Source organism: Cornus florida, unplaced genomic scaffold, assembly GCF_030987335.1.
Source record: "Cornus florida cultivar Cherokee Brave unplaced genomic scaffold, ASM3098733v1 CherokeeBrave_3.0.0_Hap2_Chr06, whole genome shotgun sequence".
Classification (NCBI taxonomy): Eukaryota; Viridiplantae; Streptophyta; class Magnoliopsida; order Cornales; family Cornaceae; genus Cornus; species Cornus florida.
In genome coordinates, this window is record NW_026775576.1 from 94,467,159 (window position 1) to 94,481,315 (window position 14,157).

The window sequence follows — 14,157 nt, forward strand, 5'->3', positions numbered from 1 at the left end:
AGTTTGTGGAGTCAGCGCATGCTCGACACCGACACACAAACACACACACGGCCATGAACACTAATGTATGTTTGTCTTTTGAAAACAAAAATTATAAGACGTTTTAGATTTTAATAATACACATACGTGCAATTCATAATTTCATATCTAATCTATTAAACAACCCATTTCAGTATCCTAGTATCTTTACATTTTGGTTTTGACCGACTCTAACTTACTTATTGTTTAATCCACATATGGAAACAAGATTGATTTTATCCCCTCTAATGCTTAAAATTTGCATTTTGTTTTTTAGAATAATGCTTGGATCCTCCATCCTGATGTAGTCTTATGAAAACTTAACACTTGTTCAAAAAATATAAAATGGATCATACCGGATTAAATTGGTTACCCGGGTAGAATCCATCAGACAAACCCATTTTCTCTCTCCTTCAATTATTCCTTCTCTTCTTTGCTACCAAACATAATGGTTAGCCGCTGCCATAACCACCAGCAACGATGACCTCTTGACGGAGATTCTTGTTCACATGCTCCTTATGTCTCCGATCCGGTTCAAGTCTATGTCCAGACACTGGTTCTCTCTCATCTCCGCTTCCCGTTTCTCTCTCCTCCACCCTCTGGCCTCTTTCTCCGGGAAAACCCCTTTGAGTCAAATTCGAGTTTGTTTCGTTCAGCAACAACAATCTCTCGAAATCCCCCTTCAGATCTCTCAATTTCGCTTCAGGTATCAAAATGTTACAGTCTTGCAATGGCTTGGTGTTGGGGTCACTGCAATTATTGTTTACGTATTAGTACTTTTGCTATAGTTGGAGCTATTGGCACCTGCAATTTCAGGTTTGGTATTGGCGACGTCAAACAACGACGAGCATGAATGACTGCGATTTTCCGGTGGCGATGCGTGATGAAGGAAATACTTTGACGGTCGGTGACACAATGATGTGTTGGGTTTCAATTAGGGCTCGTCTGGATTGACGGATTTAGAGGGATTTGGAGAGAAAATAAAGGGAAGGATAGGGATAGGTGTGTTTGGATAGAGGGAATAAAAGAGAAAAGAAAAGATTGGGAAGGATTTGGAGGGATAGCCTATCCCTCCAAATCCTTCAAAAACAGTAAAACCAAATCCCTCCAAAATTGACAAGATTTAGAGGGATTTGGAGAGAAATAGAGTAAATTACACAAGGGGCAAGAGAGTTGAGAGAGCCGGCTGGAGCTTTGATTTTTACAGTTGCACAGAGAGAGAGAGAGGGAGGCTATTGGGGAGGCTGATATATATACATATATATAAGAGGGAGGCTTCTTCACGAGATGGAGGCTATTGGGGAGGCTAAAATATATACATATATATGTGTGTGTGTGTGTGTGTGTGTGTGTGTGTGTGTGTGTGTGTGTGTGTGTGTGTAATTTGCAGTTGCAGAGAGAGAGAGAGGCCTGTTGTTGAATTCTGGCCAACTCAGTGGGTGACATGCGACTCATTTGTTCTTGAGCGAGTTTGATCAACTCAGGATCCATCGCACAGTTGTAAAATTCTTGAACTCCTTCACCGGAGATAAAAACTGAGAATTGAACCAATGTAACAAAAGTTGATTCGAACTTCGATTCAAAGTGGAGAATTAAAACAAAACCCATACGAGAATAGAAAAATAGAGATATATATATATATATCTTCTCTCTTGCTTATCTTGCTTGTTTGTTCTGTTTAAATCATTCTGTTTATTGATTCTCATATTGTTGTACTCTTACTCCTTCCTGTAAGTCCAGATCCAAACAATAAGACCCGAGCCAAACAGTAAGACCCAAAAGAGGCCTGAGCAGGACGGCATGAGCGGATGAGTGCGTGGATAGGAATTAGATACTACTTTGAGAGAGTCATAACAATAGTATGTTTTATCTAGTCAACCAACCACAGATAGTTTGAGATAAGTAACCATGAATAGGTTATTCAAGTCTTCCTCTTCAATGAGTTCTAGATCCAGAACCAGCCTACCTCCTATTCCAAACATAATAAATGAAGAAGAATACCAAGTTAAAGATATTAGCTTAGATTTTAGTGATTGGAGTATTCCTCGTATTCCAACCCGAGAAATTTACAAAACTAGTTTCTTCAAGTCAACTTTCCTTAGTGACTACACAGTTAAAACAGTAGAACAAATCTACTCCTTATCCAGAGAACATGAAAAATGCCAGTTACTCACTAGTAAAGCCATTAAAAAACAAAAAAATCGAGGATCCAATTTCATTCACATAGGATTGGTCCAAGTGGCCATTAATCCATTTGGTGGTGCTGGTCTCAATGCCTCAATACTCTTAACTCTTCGTGATGCCAGATTCCTAGAATATGATGATAGTCTCCTAGGAATAGTTGAAACCAGTCTCTGTAATGGTCCAGTTCATTTTAATTGCTACCCTGATCTAACCCTCAGTCTCACTGATCCTCATCTATTAAAAGCATTAACCTTTAATATTAAAACTTCTGGTTACAAAATGCTTCCTGGTTCACAACCTCTGGGTCTTATCTATCGAATTTATTACAAGACAAGAGGAACAAATCTCAACATTAAGGCCATAAAAAAGGATGCTAAGGGCCATACTCTATTAATTGAAAGTAGTTTTGCTGATGCTAATATTCAACTCAAGAAAACTATTGCTTGGAAAGATATTTCTTTACTAAATGAGTGGTTTCTTGAGAATGAAAATCATCCATTAAAAATACAAAATGATATCTGCAGTCTTGATAGAGTCCAGGAATATATTGACGGAACAGTTAGAATAAGCTGTGATGAACAACGCCTTCTAACCCGTTTTCGTCCTTCTACTTCCTCCAGGCTAGATCATGACAAAGATAGTAACTCAATCCCTCCTCTTGAAAGAAAAAATTCAAGACTTAATCCTCAATTCAAAGATCTTAAATTAAAAGGAATTCACATCGAAGAATAAATTAGTCATCCCTGTTATGAGCAGACTCCTCCAGACAAGTCTCAATCTGCACCAACTTCACCTTCCCCTTCAGATTTTATTGGTAACATCAACCCAGTTGATCCTTCATTAAATACCATTAGTAAACCTTTTAAATATAATCTCCCCAAGTTACATGATGAATATTCTTCTCAGCAAAACAAAGAGAAACGAAAATTTTTTCGGAAAAATCATACTGAAAAGGAACAACAAAGAATCCTCCGTCATTGGCAAAAATTTATGACAGAACATCAGCTAGAAATCAAACTTTTTGATTATTTCGAAAACTGTTATAATCAAGTCAATGTGCTCACTAAAGTCAAATGGAAAAAATCAGATAAATCAGTAACTTCTTCCTCCCATCCTCCTCTAGATTCGGTAATTCTAGATCACATGGGAACAGAAATCCCTGCCTCTCCATTAATAGTAACCACCACAGTCACTGATAATGACACACGAAAAATAATTGAACAAAACAATTTTACCAATCAATATTTGCATACAATTGGGATTCAACTTGATAAGATTGAGCTTTCCCTTACTCAGTCTTCTATCCCTCATGTCACTTCCACCTCACTGAAGTCACCAATTATTTCTATGCCTACACAGCGAAAAGGCCTTCCCAAAGCCCTTCCTGATCCTTCTGTCATTCTCTAGATTGAGACTTTTCTCAAAACCATGGAGAAAGGCAAAGCCATTAACGAAGATAAAAAAAACTCACTGTTATCAATAATACTGATGATTCTGATAGTCTTTCTTCTACCTTTAGTTACCCCTCTGATATTCAACAAATTGAACATGTTTTTTTCTAACATAGAAATTAACCGATTAGTCAATAAACTTGTCAACCCAACTAGTCTTACCAAAAATTGATATCCTAGGCCAACACCCCATGATCTTCAATATGAAGAAAGAAATATTCAAAATCAATTTTCTGTATCCTCTGATAAACTCTATGAATGGAATATAGATGGTTTATCAGAACAGAAAATTCTTAATAAACTCAGTCATATTTCCATGGTAGCTAATAACTATGTTACTACACATAATCTTAGTCAACCTGAAATAGTTGATCTTCTTGCTTCGGGATTTTCGAGGATGTTAAAATCTTGGTGGGAAAAACACCTCACTGAAGATTCTCGAACACAGATAAAAAATGCTATTAAAAAATATAATGATGGTCTTCCCATCTTTGATGAAGCCGTAGGCCGTGCTATTCCTGATGGTGTTAATACCCTTGTTTACACCATAGTTGACCATTTCATAGGTACTCTAAGTAACATTACCTCTAGAATACATGATCAACTTACTAATCTTTCTTGTCCAACCATGAGTGATTTTAGGTGGTATAAAGATGTATTCTTGTCCAGAGTTATGCTGAGAGATGATAGTAACAAACCATTTTGGAAAGAAAAATTCATTAATAGTTTACCCAACCTTTTTGCCCATAAGATTCGAGATACTCTTAGTAAAGCCATAGGTAACATTGATTATGATAATCTCACATATGGCAATATCATCAGCCTAATTCAAAAAGAAGGATTAAGGATGTGTATTGACATGAAAATTAGTAATCAGTTACAAGATGATAGGAAAAGAGCTAAATATGAAATGGGAACCTTTTGTGAACAATACGGTCTTCCACCCATAGCTCCATCTAGACAAAATCCCAAGTCACACAAGAAGAGTTACAAAGGTTACCGTAGAAACTACAAAAACAGGAAACCAGTCTTTCCTAAAAATGAATACTATTCTCAAAAACCTAAGCCTAAAAAGAAATTTAGGAAAAAGGATTTTAAGAAAAAGAATACCCCTGCCACAAATGATAAATGCCATAAATATGGGCATACAGGTCACTTTGCAAAAGATTGCTATGCAAAAACAAAAATTAACCAGCTACAAATCCCTAGTGAAATCAAAGAATCAATTTACAAAATTCTCCAGTTAAAAGACACAGATGATAGCAGTAGTGATCCAGAAGTTGGTTCATCTTCCCAGTCATCTGATAATTCTCCTAGTTCTCCCAATATTACACTAGGATATAAAGATAGTTGCTGCAATCCTAATAAGTCACTTAATGTTCTCACAAAAAATGATGAACAAGAACATCTAATTATTGATTTAATCAGTAAGGTAGATGACCCTTAGTTAAAAACCTTATATCTTAAAAAATTTAAGGTATTATTAGGTAACTCAGAACCTGAAGCCCCAACAATTAGTAAGCCCAATTTTAGTCTATATAAAACTTTAGAAAGATTTAATAACAAACCTAAAGAAGTCACTATCCAAGATCTGCAAACAGAAATTAACATAATAAAAACTGAGATTAAAAATCTCAAGACAGACCACCAAGTTACCAAAAAAGATATTTAGGAATTAAAACAAAATCCTGCTTTTTCTTTTATAGGAAAAGACTCTTCTGAATCCTCTGATGAAGAAACTTCTACTCATTCAGCAGAATCAAAACATTTAAACCCCTTTGGTTCTGAATCTTCTAATAAACTCCAGACTTTAAATCACATTTCATTCCAAAAATGGTATACTAAAGTTACCCTTATCATCAACAAAGATTTCAAACTTAAAGTCATTGCTTTGGTTGATACAGGAGCTGATCTTAATTGCATTCAGGAAGGTCTCATACCAACTAAATACTATGAGAAAACCTCTGAAAGGCTAAGCTCAGCTAATGATAGTAAAATGGACATAAAATACAAGTTTTTTAAAGCTCATATTTGCCAAAACAATGTATGTTTCAAGACATCATTTGTCTTGGTAAAAAATATGACTGATAAGCTAATATTAGGTGTTCCATTCATCTATCTCCTCTACCCATTTACCACTGATAATGTAGGATTAGTCACTCGACCTTTTGGACACAAAGTTCAGTTCAAGTTCCTTAGTCCTCCTTCTAGGAACGAATTGAAATTAGTAATTGATTCCTCTGTGTCTAAATCAATAAATCTGCTTTAAAGTAAAACTCAACAGCTGAACTTCTTGAAGGAAGAAGTTAATTACAAAAGAATTGATGTTCAGTTAAATGAACAAGTTCTCCAAACAAAAATTCACGATTTTGATCAACAAATTAAAAATACAGTTTGTTCTGATCTTCCCACTGCTTTTTGGCACAGAAAAAGACATTTTGTGAAGTTACCTTACATTAAAGGGATTAAGAGAAGGCACATTCCCACTAAAGCGCGGCATATCCAAATGAGCCCTACAGTCATGGAATTCTGTAAAAAAGAAATTAATGATCTTCTACATAAGAAGATTATTAAAAAAAGTAAGTCTCCCTGGTCATGTCCAGTTTTCTATGTTCAGAAAAATTCTGAACATAGAAAGAGGTGTCCCTCGCCTAGTCATCAATTACAAGTCTCTAAATAAGGTCTTAGAATGGATTAGGTATCCTATTCCCAATAAAAAAGATCTTATTAGTCGCCTTAGTCAAGCAGTTATTTTTTCCAAATTTGATATGAAGTCAGGCTTTTGGCAGATCCGTCTTCACAAGAAGGATAGGTACAAAACTGCCTTCACTACTCCATTTGGTCATTATGAATGGAAAGTAATACCCTTTGGATTAAAAAATGCTCCTAGTGAATTCCAAAATATCATGAATGATATTTTCAATCCTTACAGTCATTTTTTCATTGTTTATATTGATGATGTTCTAATTTATTCCAAGTCCATTGATGAGCACCGAAAACATTTGAAATCGTTTCTAGCAACAATTCAAAAAAATGGTCTTGTTGTTTCTGCTACAAAAATCAAGTTATTCCAAACCAACATCAGGTTTCTTGGTTATCATATCTATCAAGGCCAAATTCGTCCCATTGATAGGTCTCTTCAATTTGCTGATAAATTCCCAGATCAAATTTTAGAGAAATCACAGTTACAGCGATTCTTAGGGTCTCTAAATTACATTGCTGATTTTTACAAAGATCTACGCAAGCAATGTAAGCTCCTGTTTGATTGACTTCAAAGTAATCCTCCTCCATGGACCTCTACCCATACTGATATAGTCAAATCTATTAAACGTTATGTCAAATCGTTGCCCTGTCTTGGCATTCTAACTACTGATTCTTTCAAAATAATTGAAATTGATACCTCTGACATTGGCTATGGTGGCATCCTTAAGCAACGAGTCAGTCCAAATGCACCTGAACAATTAGTTCGATTCCATTCTGGTGTTTGGACGAAAGCACAAAGTAACTATAGTACTATTAAAAAAGAAATTTTATCTATTGTTTTATGTATTAGTAAATTCCAAGACGATATTTTAAATCAAAATTTTTTAGTCAGGGTTGATTGTCAAAGTGTAAAATATGTTTTAGAAAAAGATGTTGAAAATATTGCTTCTAAACAGATTTTTGCCCGGTGGCAAGCTATATTAAATATATTTGATTTTGATATAGAATATATCAAAGGAAGTAACAATTCCATTCCAAATTTTTTTACAAGAGAATTCTTGCAGAAAGCTGATGGCAGACAAACAGCCTCCCCAGAGGCCCCGAATTAAACCTTTTGATATTTGCTCCGGCACAGCCCCAGTCACCAGATCACAATCCTTTGCTATAGCAGTCACCAATAGATTCCAACCACTTATTTCTCAGTTACCAACTTTCAAGTCTGCTCTAATTGACCCTGCACCTGATCATTTCCAAGTAACTACTAGAAGCTCCCCCTAGTCATATGAGCCAAAACCCACTATCAAATCACCAAATAACTACATTGAAAAACCAGTTCATCCCTTATTTTACATTGAGCCCTCTTTTAGTCACATACAGGACCCCATTGAATTGGGCCAGTCTTATTTTTATCCTAATCTTTATTATTGCTCCAGTCATCCCTTCAAGTCACGGGGCTGGCACCCAAGTAAGAACAGTTTGGTCTGGGCTCGCATATATATATATATATATATATATATATATATATATATATATATATAGTTTGGTTTTGATTTTTGGAACAATCTAAAATGATATGCCGAGATATGGGTTTTGATGTTCTGATTCTTGTAGATTTTATAGTTTCCAGTTGGAGAGAGAGAGAGAGATAGAGAAGCATTGGGAATGCCGGACACTATTTTTTTTTTTTTGTCAAGTCGAGTTGTTTTTAATCCGAACTGCAAAACAAATTAAATACAGTAATTCAACTGTAATTGACTAGTTTAAAATTGAATGAATGCGGATGAGTTGATAACAAGTATATAACAACAGTTCAAATTTAAAAGGAAAAGTCTCATCCAATTTCTCCCAAAATCTCCTTGTATCACAACAAATTGCAATAGCTCTATTAGTTTACTGTTACAAGTGGGACTTGTCCAACATCGGATTTGGATGGGAGTTGAAATATGTATAAATGGGTGAGTATGCAGCACTATCTAATAACTTGAACTTTTAAGCTTTGACACAACCCTTACCCCTAATATAATTGTAAATGGGCAAACACCCACCCGTTATAACTTCCACCACTTACCAACCAAATAGTTAAATTTCTGTTTTTACTTCGATTTCAAATACAATGGAATGAATAATAAAATTGGAAAGGACCAAATTAATTCAACTTTGGAGGAGTTAATTTTCAAAGGGATCCATATTCCATAAGCAATCGATTTCTGTCACAAATTAAAAGGCAGGCTAAAGGAATATTATTGGACATTGTTGTGACTACTGTAATCAAATTTGACATACTGGTCTTACCACACCACGCGTTTTTGTTTCATTTTGACCTTTAGCCAAATCGCTTGTGACAACCCCACTTTATGCCGACTTATCTTGAAGCTGAAAATTTGTGTAGAGTTGATTCATAGCCGAATAAACCAGTTCAAGTTTGGGCTAGCTAATTTGCTTATTTATTTGGGCCTGTCCTATGTACTTCCAATGGGAGGTTTTTGTTTGCTCTAGTAGTATATCATATATCGATCAATAACCTTTTTTTCTTCTCCATTTGTTGAAAAAAACAAAAAAGTATTCCTATTTTTTCTTCTCCCAATAGTTTGTCTTTGACAATAAAACCATTGATCAAATATTTTCATCATGAATGTTTATCGTACATGACAGACATCAAATTAATAGATGATTTAGGATAGCATGTCCTATCAACGCCACATTTTAATACATAAATTGGACTCCACTACGTGTGGACAGTGCATTGCATGGGAGAGAATCCCAGTTATGCGGTGGAGTAGAATTATTAATCCATTTAGCATATATATATATATATATATATATATATATATAAACCGTTGGTACAATTATTTATGGATAATACTTAGCAGCTCACTGGTGAGTAATTTCACTCTACTCATTCCTTGTATGTTTCAATAAGAATTTGCCACATTAGCTTTAATAACAAAATAATTCACTTTTATTTAATAGTTAATCCGAGAAAATTTAGGAGGACATGAGTTATTTTGTTATTAAAGTTGATATGGCAAATTCTTATTGGAACATACAAGGGGTGAGTAGGGTGAAACTACCCACTAGTGAATTGTTAAGTATTATCCATTATTTAATTAGTATACGGGAAAGTGCATATTACAACTAACTGTTGCTCATTGTCCCGTCAATCTAGATTGGCCGCAGTTGGCGGTGGTGGCTGAAGCCATGTCAGACGTCTTCACTGCCTTGGCTCCCATTCTGAACTTCCTATATATATCACCTTTGTAAAACTTTCTTGTTCGAATCACCAAAATATACGAAACAATGCACCCTACCAATGTGGTCACTGCAATCACAATGAAAGATAGTCTGTAACTCTCCCCGCCGGTGCACACCAAGTCCTCCCCGGCTCGCCTCGCAAGCCCCTTGGCTTTCATTTGCTTCAGTGCCTCCTTATCATAGAGATGACCAGCCGCTTTCACATTGAGAACATAATTCCCAACTGGGCTTGCCACAACCCCAAATTGATACAATGTAGAGTAGTACTTTAGCCCAAATATATCCAATATGATTGCAAAAAGTACAGGCCATTGAGCTCCAAAACAAAACCCTATAGTCACCGAAGCAAAGTAGAGTCCATTTGGGATGGTGAAAGCTAGCTATGAGAAGATGGCCAACACAAGAGAAAAGGAGTACAAATGTAAGCATTAGGGGTCTAGAGAAGTTGTACTTTGTCAACAAGATTTCGGAGGCAAAACCGGCCATGACTCGTCCGAGATAGCTCCAAATGCTCACGAGTGATACAAATGTAGCTATACTACGACTTGGATAGCCTCTAGACTTGCCAATCTGACCCAAGTTGTCGACTGCTGTCAATGCCCCTCCGATGCCACATGAGGTCGCTATGAAGAGAACAAACATGTCTATGCTGAAGAGAGTTTGCAAAATGGTATAGTCCTCGCCTCTCTCCGGTGTCCTGAACACATTTCTCGTGCAACCAAAATACTTTTGGGAGCTAATTGGAGCTTCGGGAGGTGGTGGTGGTGGTGGAAATGGCGGCTCCAGTTGCGATACTTCTACTGCACTTGGATTTTCAGTGACAACTTTTAGTTCACTATTTTTCACTCTTTTTTTTTGCTCTTCCACACAAGGAACTCTTCTTTGATAACAACAAAAAGTGGGAGAAAGAGTAGTATAAGCACAACAAAAGCACTTACATTATACTCAACCCTAGAAAAAGTGAGCCTATTTTGCATGATAATAATGATAATAAGAAAACCTGCAAGGCCAAGTGAGACATACAGAAGATGGTAGAAAATCTTCAGCTGATTCGACTGTGGACCAACCTTAATAATCCGAATTGTTGGAAGAAACATGATTGAAACAAGGCTAGGAAGCCAACCTATGAGTAGAATAAGAGACTTAGAATTGTGTCCATACAAAGCATGGTATATTTGTGTTATGATGGCTCCACTTAGCCCTACAAAACCCTTCAAGAGGCCTAAAACAATTCCCTGGCAATCCGGGAAGTTCTTAACGCAGGTAATGAGAGAGCCTGTGTTAGCAAAAGCTTGTGAATCCGCGCCAATCCATATGTACTGTTGAAAATAGTGGCCTAGTTACACACACAACACTATACTATTTGGAAGAGAATAGAAATGGAGGAAAATACTTTTTATTTCACTTCTTCTATTATTTGACTAGTGTACATGAATATATAGGCCTCACATATGTATGTGTAACCATTACATTTAAATGTCCATAACTCTCCTATCTCCCACTAACATAATCTTCAATATGCATAACTCCCACTAACATAGTATTTGTTAAGCTTAACTCTCATGACTCTTTATTTTACATAACATTAACTCCTACTAAGACAATTTACTACCCACTAACATGCTAAATTAAGACATGCATCATGGATACAAAAATACTTGAAAATACTAAATACTAAAATCAAGTTTATTTTCAACACCCCCCTTTAAACTTGATTTTGTAACTTGAAAAACCTTCTTATTAATCTTGGGGGCTTGATCAAAAGTTCGATAGTTGATCTTCAATTCCACCTCCTTCAATAGCTTCAATCTTCTTGGCCATTTCCATTGATGTGTAGGGCTTGTGAAACTTCTTCAAATGCTTGTTTGATGTCTTCACATAATCATATATCATCCTCTTTATACAAGCACACCATCGATCTTTTTCCTTCTTAAATTTTTTATGGATCTTCAACTTCACATATACTTCTTCTTTAGAGTCAAAAAATAATTCCATATTCACCCAACCTGTATCAATTACAAAATTCTCCAAACTATTTTTTAAAAAATAATATGAGAATTTCTAATCATCCTGGGCTTCAATCTCATACTTCTTTGGAACAATTTTCTTTAAGAGAAGTTCATCATTCTCCACAAAATAAGCATTATTTGATGAATATGAAGAAATAATAATTTCATCAAATAAGTCAAACATAACTTCTTTCAAGGTGGAATTTGTAACCATACCTGAAGATGTTAATTCACCAACTTGAACTTTTGCCTCTTCTTTAGCACTTCCTTCTTCTAAATCTTCTATTTTCACTTCATCCTCATTCACTTTTTCAATCTCTTCTTTAACACCTTTTCTTACCTCTTCCTTATTCACCATTTCAAATTCTCTTTCAACTTTTGAATCTCCAAAATCTTCAACTTCTTTTGCATGATACACCTCTTCATTCTCCACAACTTTGTCTTCAAGACTTTCATAATCATCTTTCGTAAACTCATCATTCTCAAAGCATTGTACCCAATACTCCATGGGTAGTGATTCACCTCTATGATTGGAAACGATGGTCTCGAGCATCTTCCAAATACAACTTGGAGTTTTGGACTCTCCAAAATACTCCCAAATTTCTTGATGTATTGCCTTTTGCAACACTACCAATACCTTATCTTCTTTCTTTTCATAAAGCTTGTTGGACATGCCATTCTTTGGCTCTTCTCCAACAACATCCCACAAATCGCATGCTTTGAGGTATGAAGTCATGATGATTCTCATTCTCTTGTAATTAGAGAACATCATCTTTTCACTAAGAAAATACATTTTCTCCCCTTCATCATCATCAAGGAGAAACATGTTTTTCTCAAATGTTGAACTTTCTAGGATCAACTTCGTCTGGCCTTCAGGATCGTCTAGGCTCTGAACATGAAATCTGGCTTTGAACATGAAACCTGGCTCTGATACCACTTTGTTGGTTTTCGCTCTGATACCACTTTATTGGAAATAGTGGCCTAGTTACACACACAGCACTATACTATTTGGAAGAGAATAGAAATGGAGGAAAATACTTTTTATTTCACTTCTTCTATTATTTGACTAGTGTACATGAATATATAGGCCTTACATATGTATGTGTAACCATTACATTTAAATGTCCATAACTCTCCTATCTCCCACTAACATAATCTTCAATATGCATAACTCCCACTAACATAGTATTTGTTAGGCTTAACTCTCATGACTCTTTATTTTACATAACCTTAACTCCTACTAAGACAATTTACTACCCACTAACATGCTAAATTAAGACATGCATCATGGATACAAAAATACTTGAAAATACTAAATACTAAAATCAAGTTTATTTTCGACATGTACAAGCACATTTGCCATACGTGAGGTTTGGCTATGTGTCCGGTGACGGAGAGCCATATCATGAAGTAGCCGGAAAAGTTCATGACTGCGCCAATCAAGAGAACCACCCATGGTGGTGCGACTTCGCTGATTAGTCCTGATATGATTCCGAGGTTGCCACCTAAGTCCTTGAAGAAGTTGACCAAATTGAGAGTTTCATAACCCAAGGATGATTTGATGTCGCCAGAGTAGAGGCCGAACATGAAGGTGGCGCCGTTAACGGACATGATTAGGATTGAGCCGAAGATGGTGAGCCACCGGCCGGTGAGCACATGTGATCCGAAGCCCTTCATCTCTATCCAGCCACCACCACCACCTCCACTGAGCTCAGCCATTGCTATATATGTTTCTTTTTTAACACTCAGATCACTTGATTTTGAACTAAAATGATGGGACACAATGTAGTATATATACGGTACGGGCTATCGTTATTGCTTATGCCTCGTCTGTTCTGAGACTCACCAACCCTTGCATTATTGGTTACAAAGGTTTAAACTTTTGAGTTAAATGATGCACCTGGTGACGTGTATGTAATATAGTAAATAATATGATAGTTGATAATCTAAGTATATTATTATTTTTGTCGTTTTCACGCTTTCGAGTATGTTTTTATTGTTTTTGCGTTTTCGCTTTCGAATTCGCTTCCTCCGACTCTCGTAAATAGGTTCAAAACAGTTAAGAAGTGAATTAAATTTTCATACATTAAAAAAATGCTAATTTTTATTTATGAATGGAATGTTATAAGCATTAGAGGGAATAAAATCAATCTTGTTTCCACACACACACACACACACATATATATATATATAGGGGAGTCAAATATATATATATATATATATAAAATATTTCGTATACTCAAACCTTTCCCTCTTTTTCTTTCCTTGTATGTATCACCCTCAGCTGAGTCAGCTGTGCTAAAATGGTTATGACATGGACTTTGCTTTACTTATTGAGAATCAATTAATAAATTAATACGTAGCTTTGGACTTTACTTTGTTTGGTCAAGAAATTTTTAGATGCTACCAAAATCACTAGTTTCGTAAGTAAATACGCAAGTGAAAAATTAAAAATAATTTATACGTCGAATATCTAATGACTGTTGGTTGTTGTGAGAAATTTTGTTGCCATAAATTGTAGTTTTGGATTGCTTACTCAA

At 35.7% G+C, this 14,157-nt stretch overlaps 1 pseudogene; it reads right to left on the reverse strand.

The window, feature by feature from the left end:
• Positions 1 to 9,502: 9,502 nt before the first annotated feature.
• LOC132314629 (uncharacterized) lies at positions 9,503 to 13,336 on the reverse strand (annotated as a pseudogene).
• Between the last annotated feature and the right edge of the window lie 821 nt (positions 13,337 to 14,157).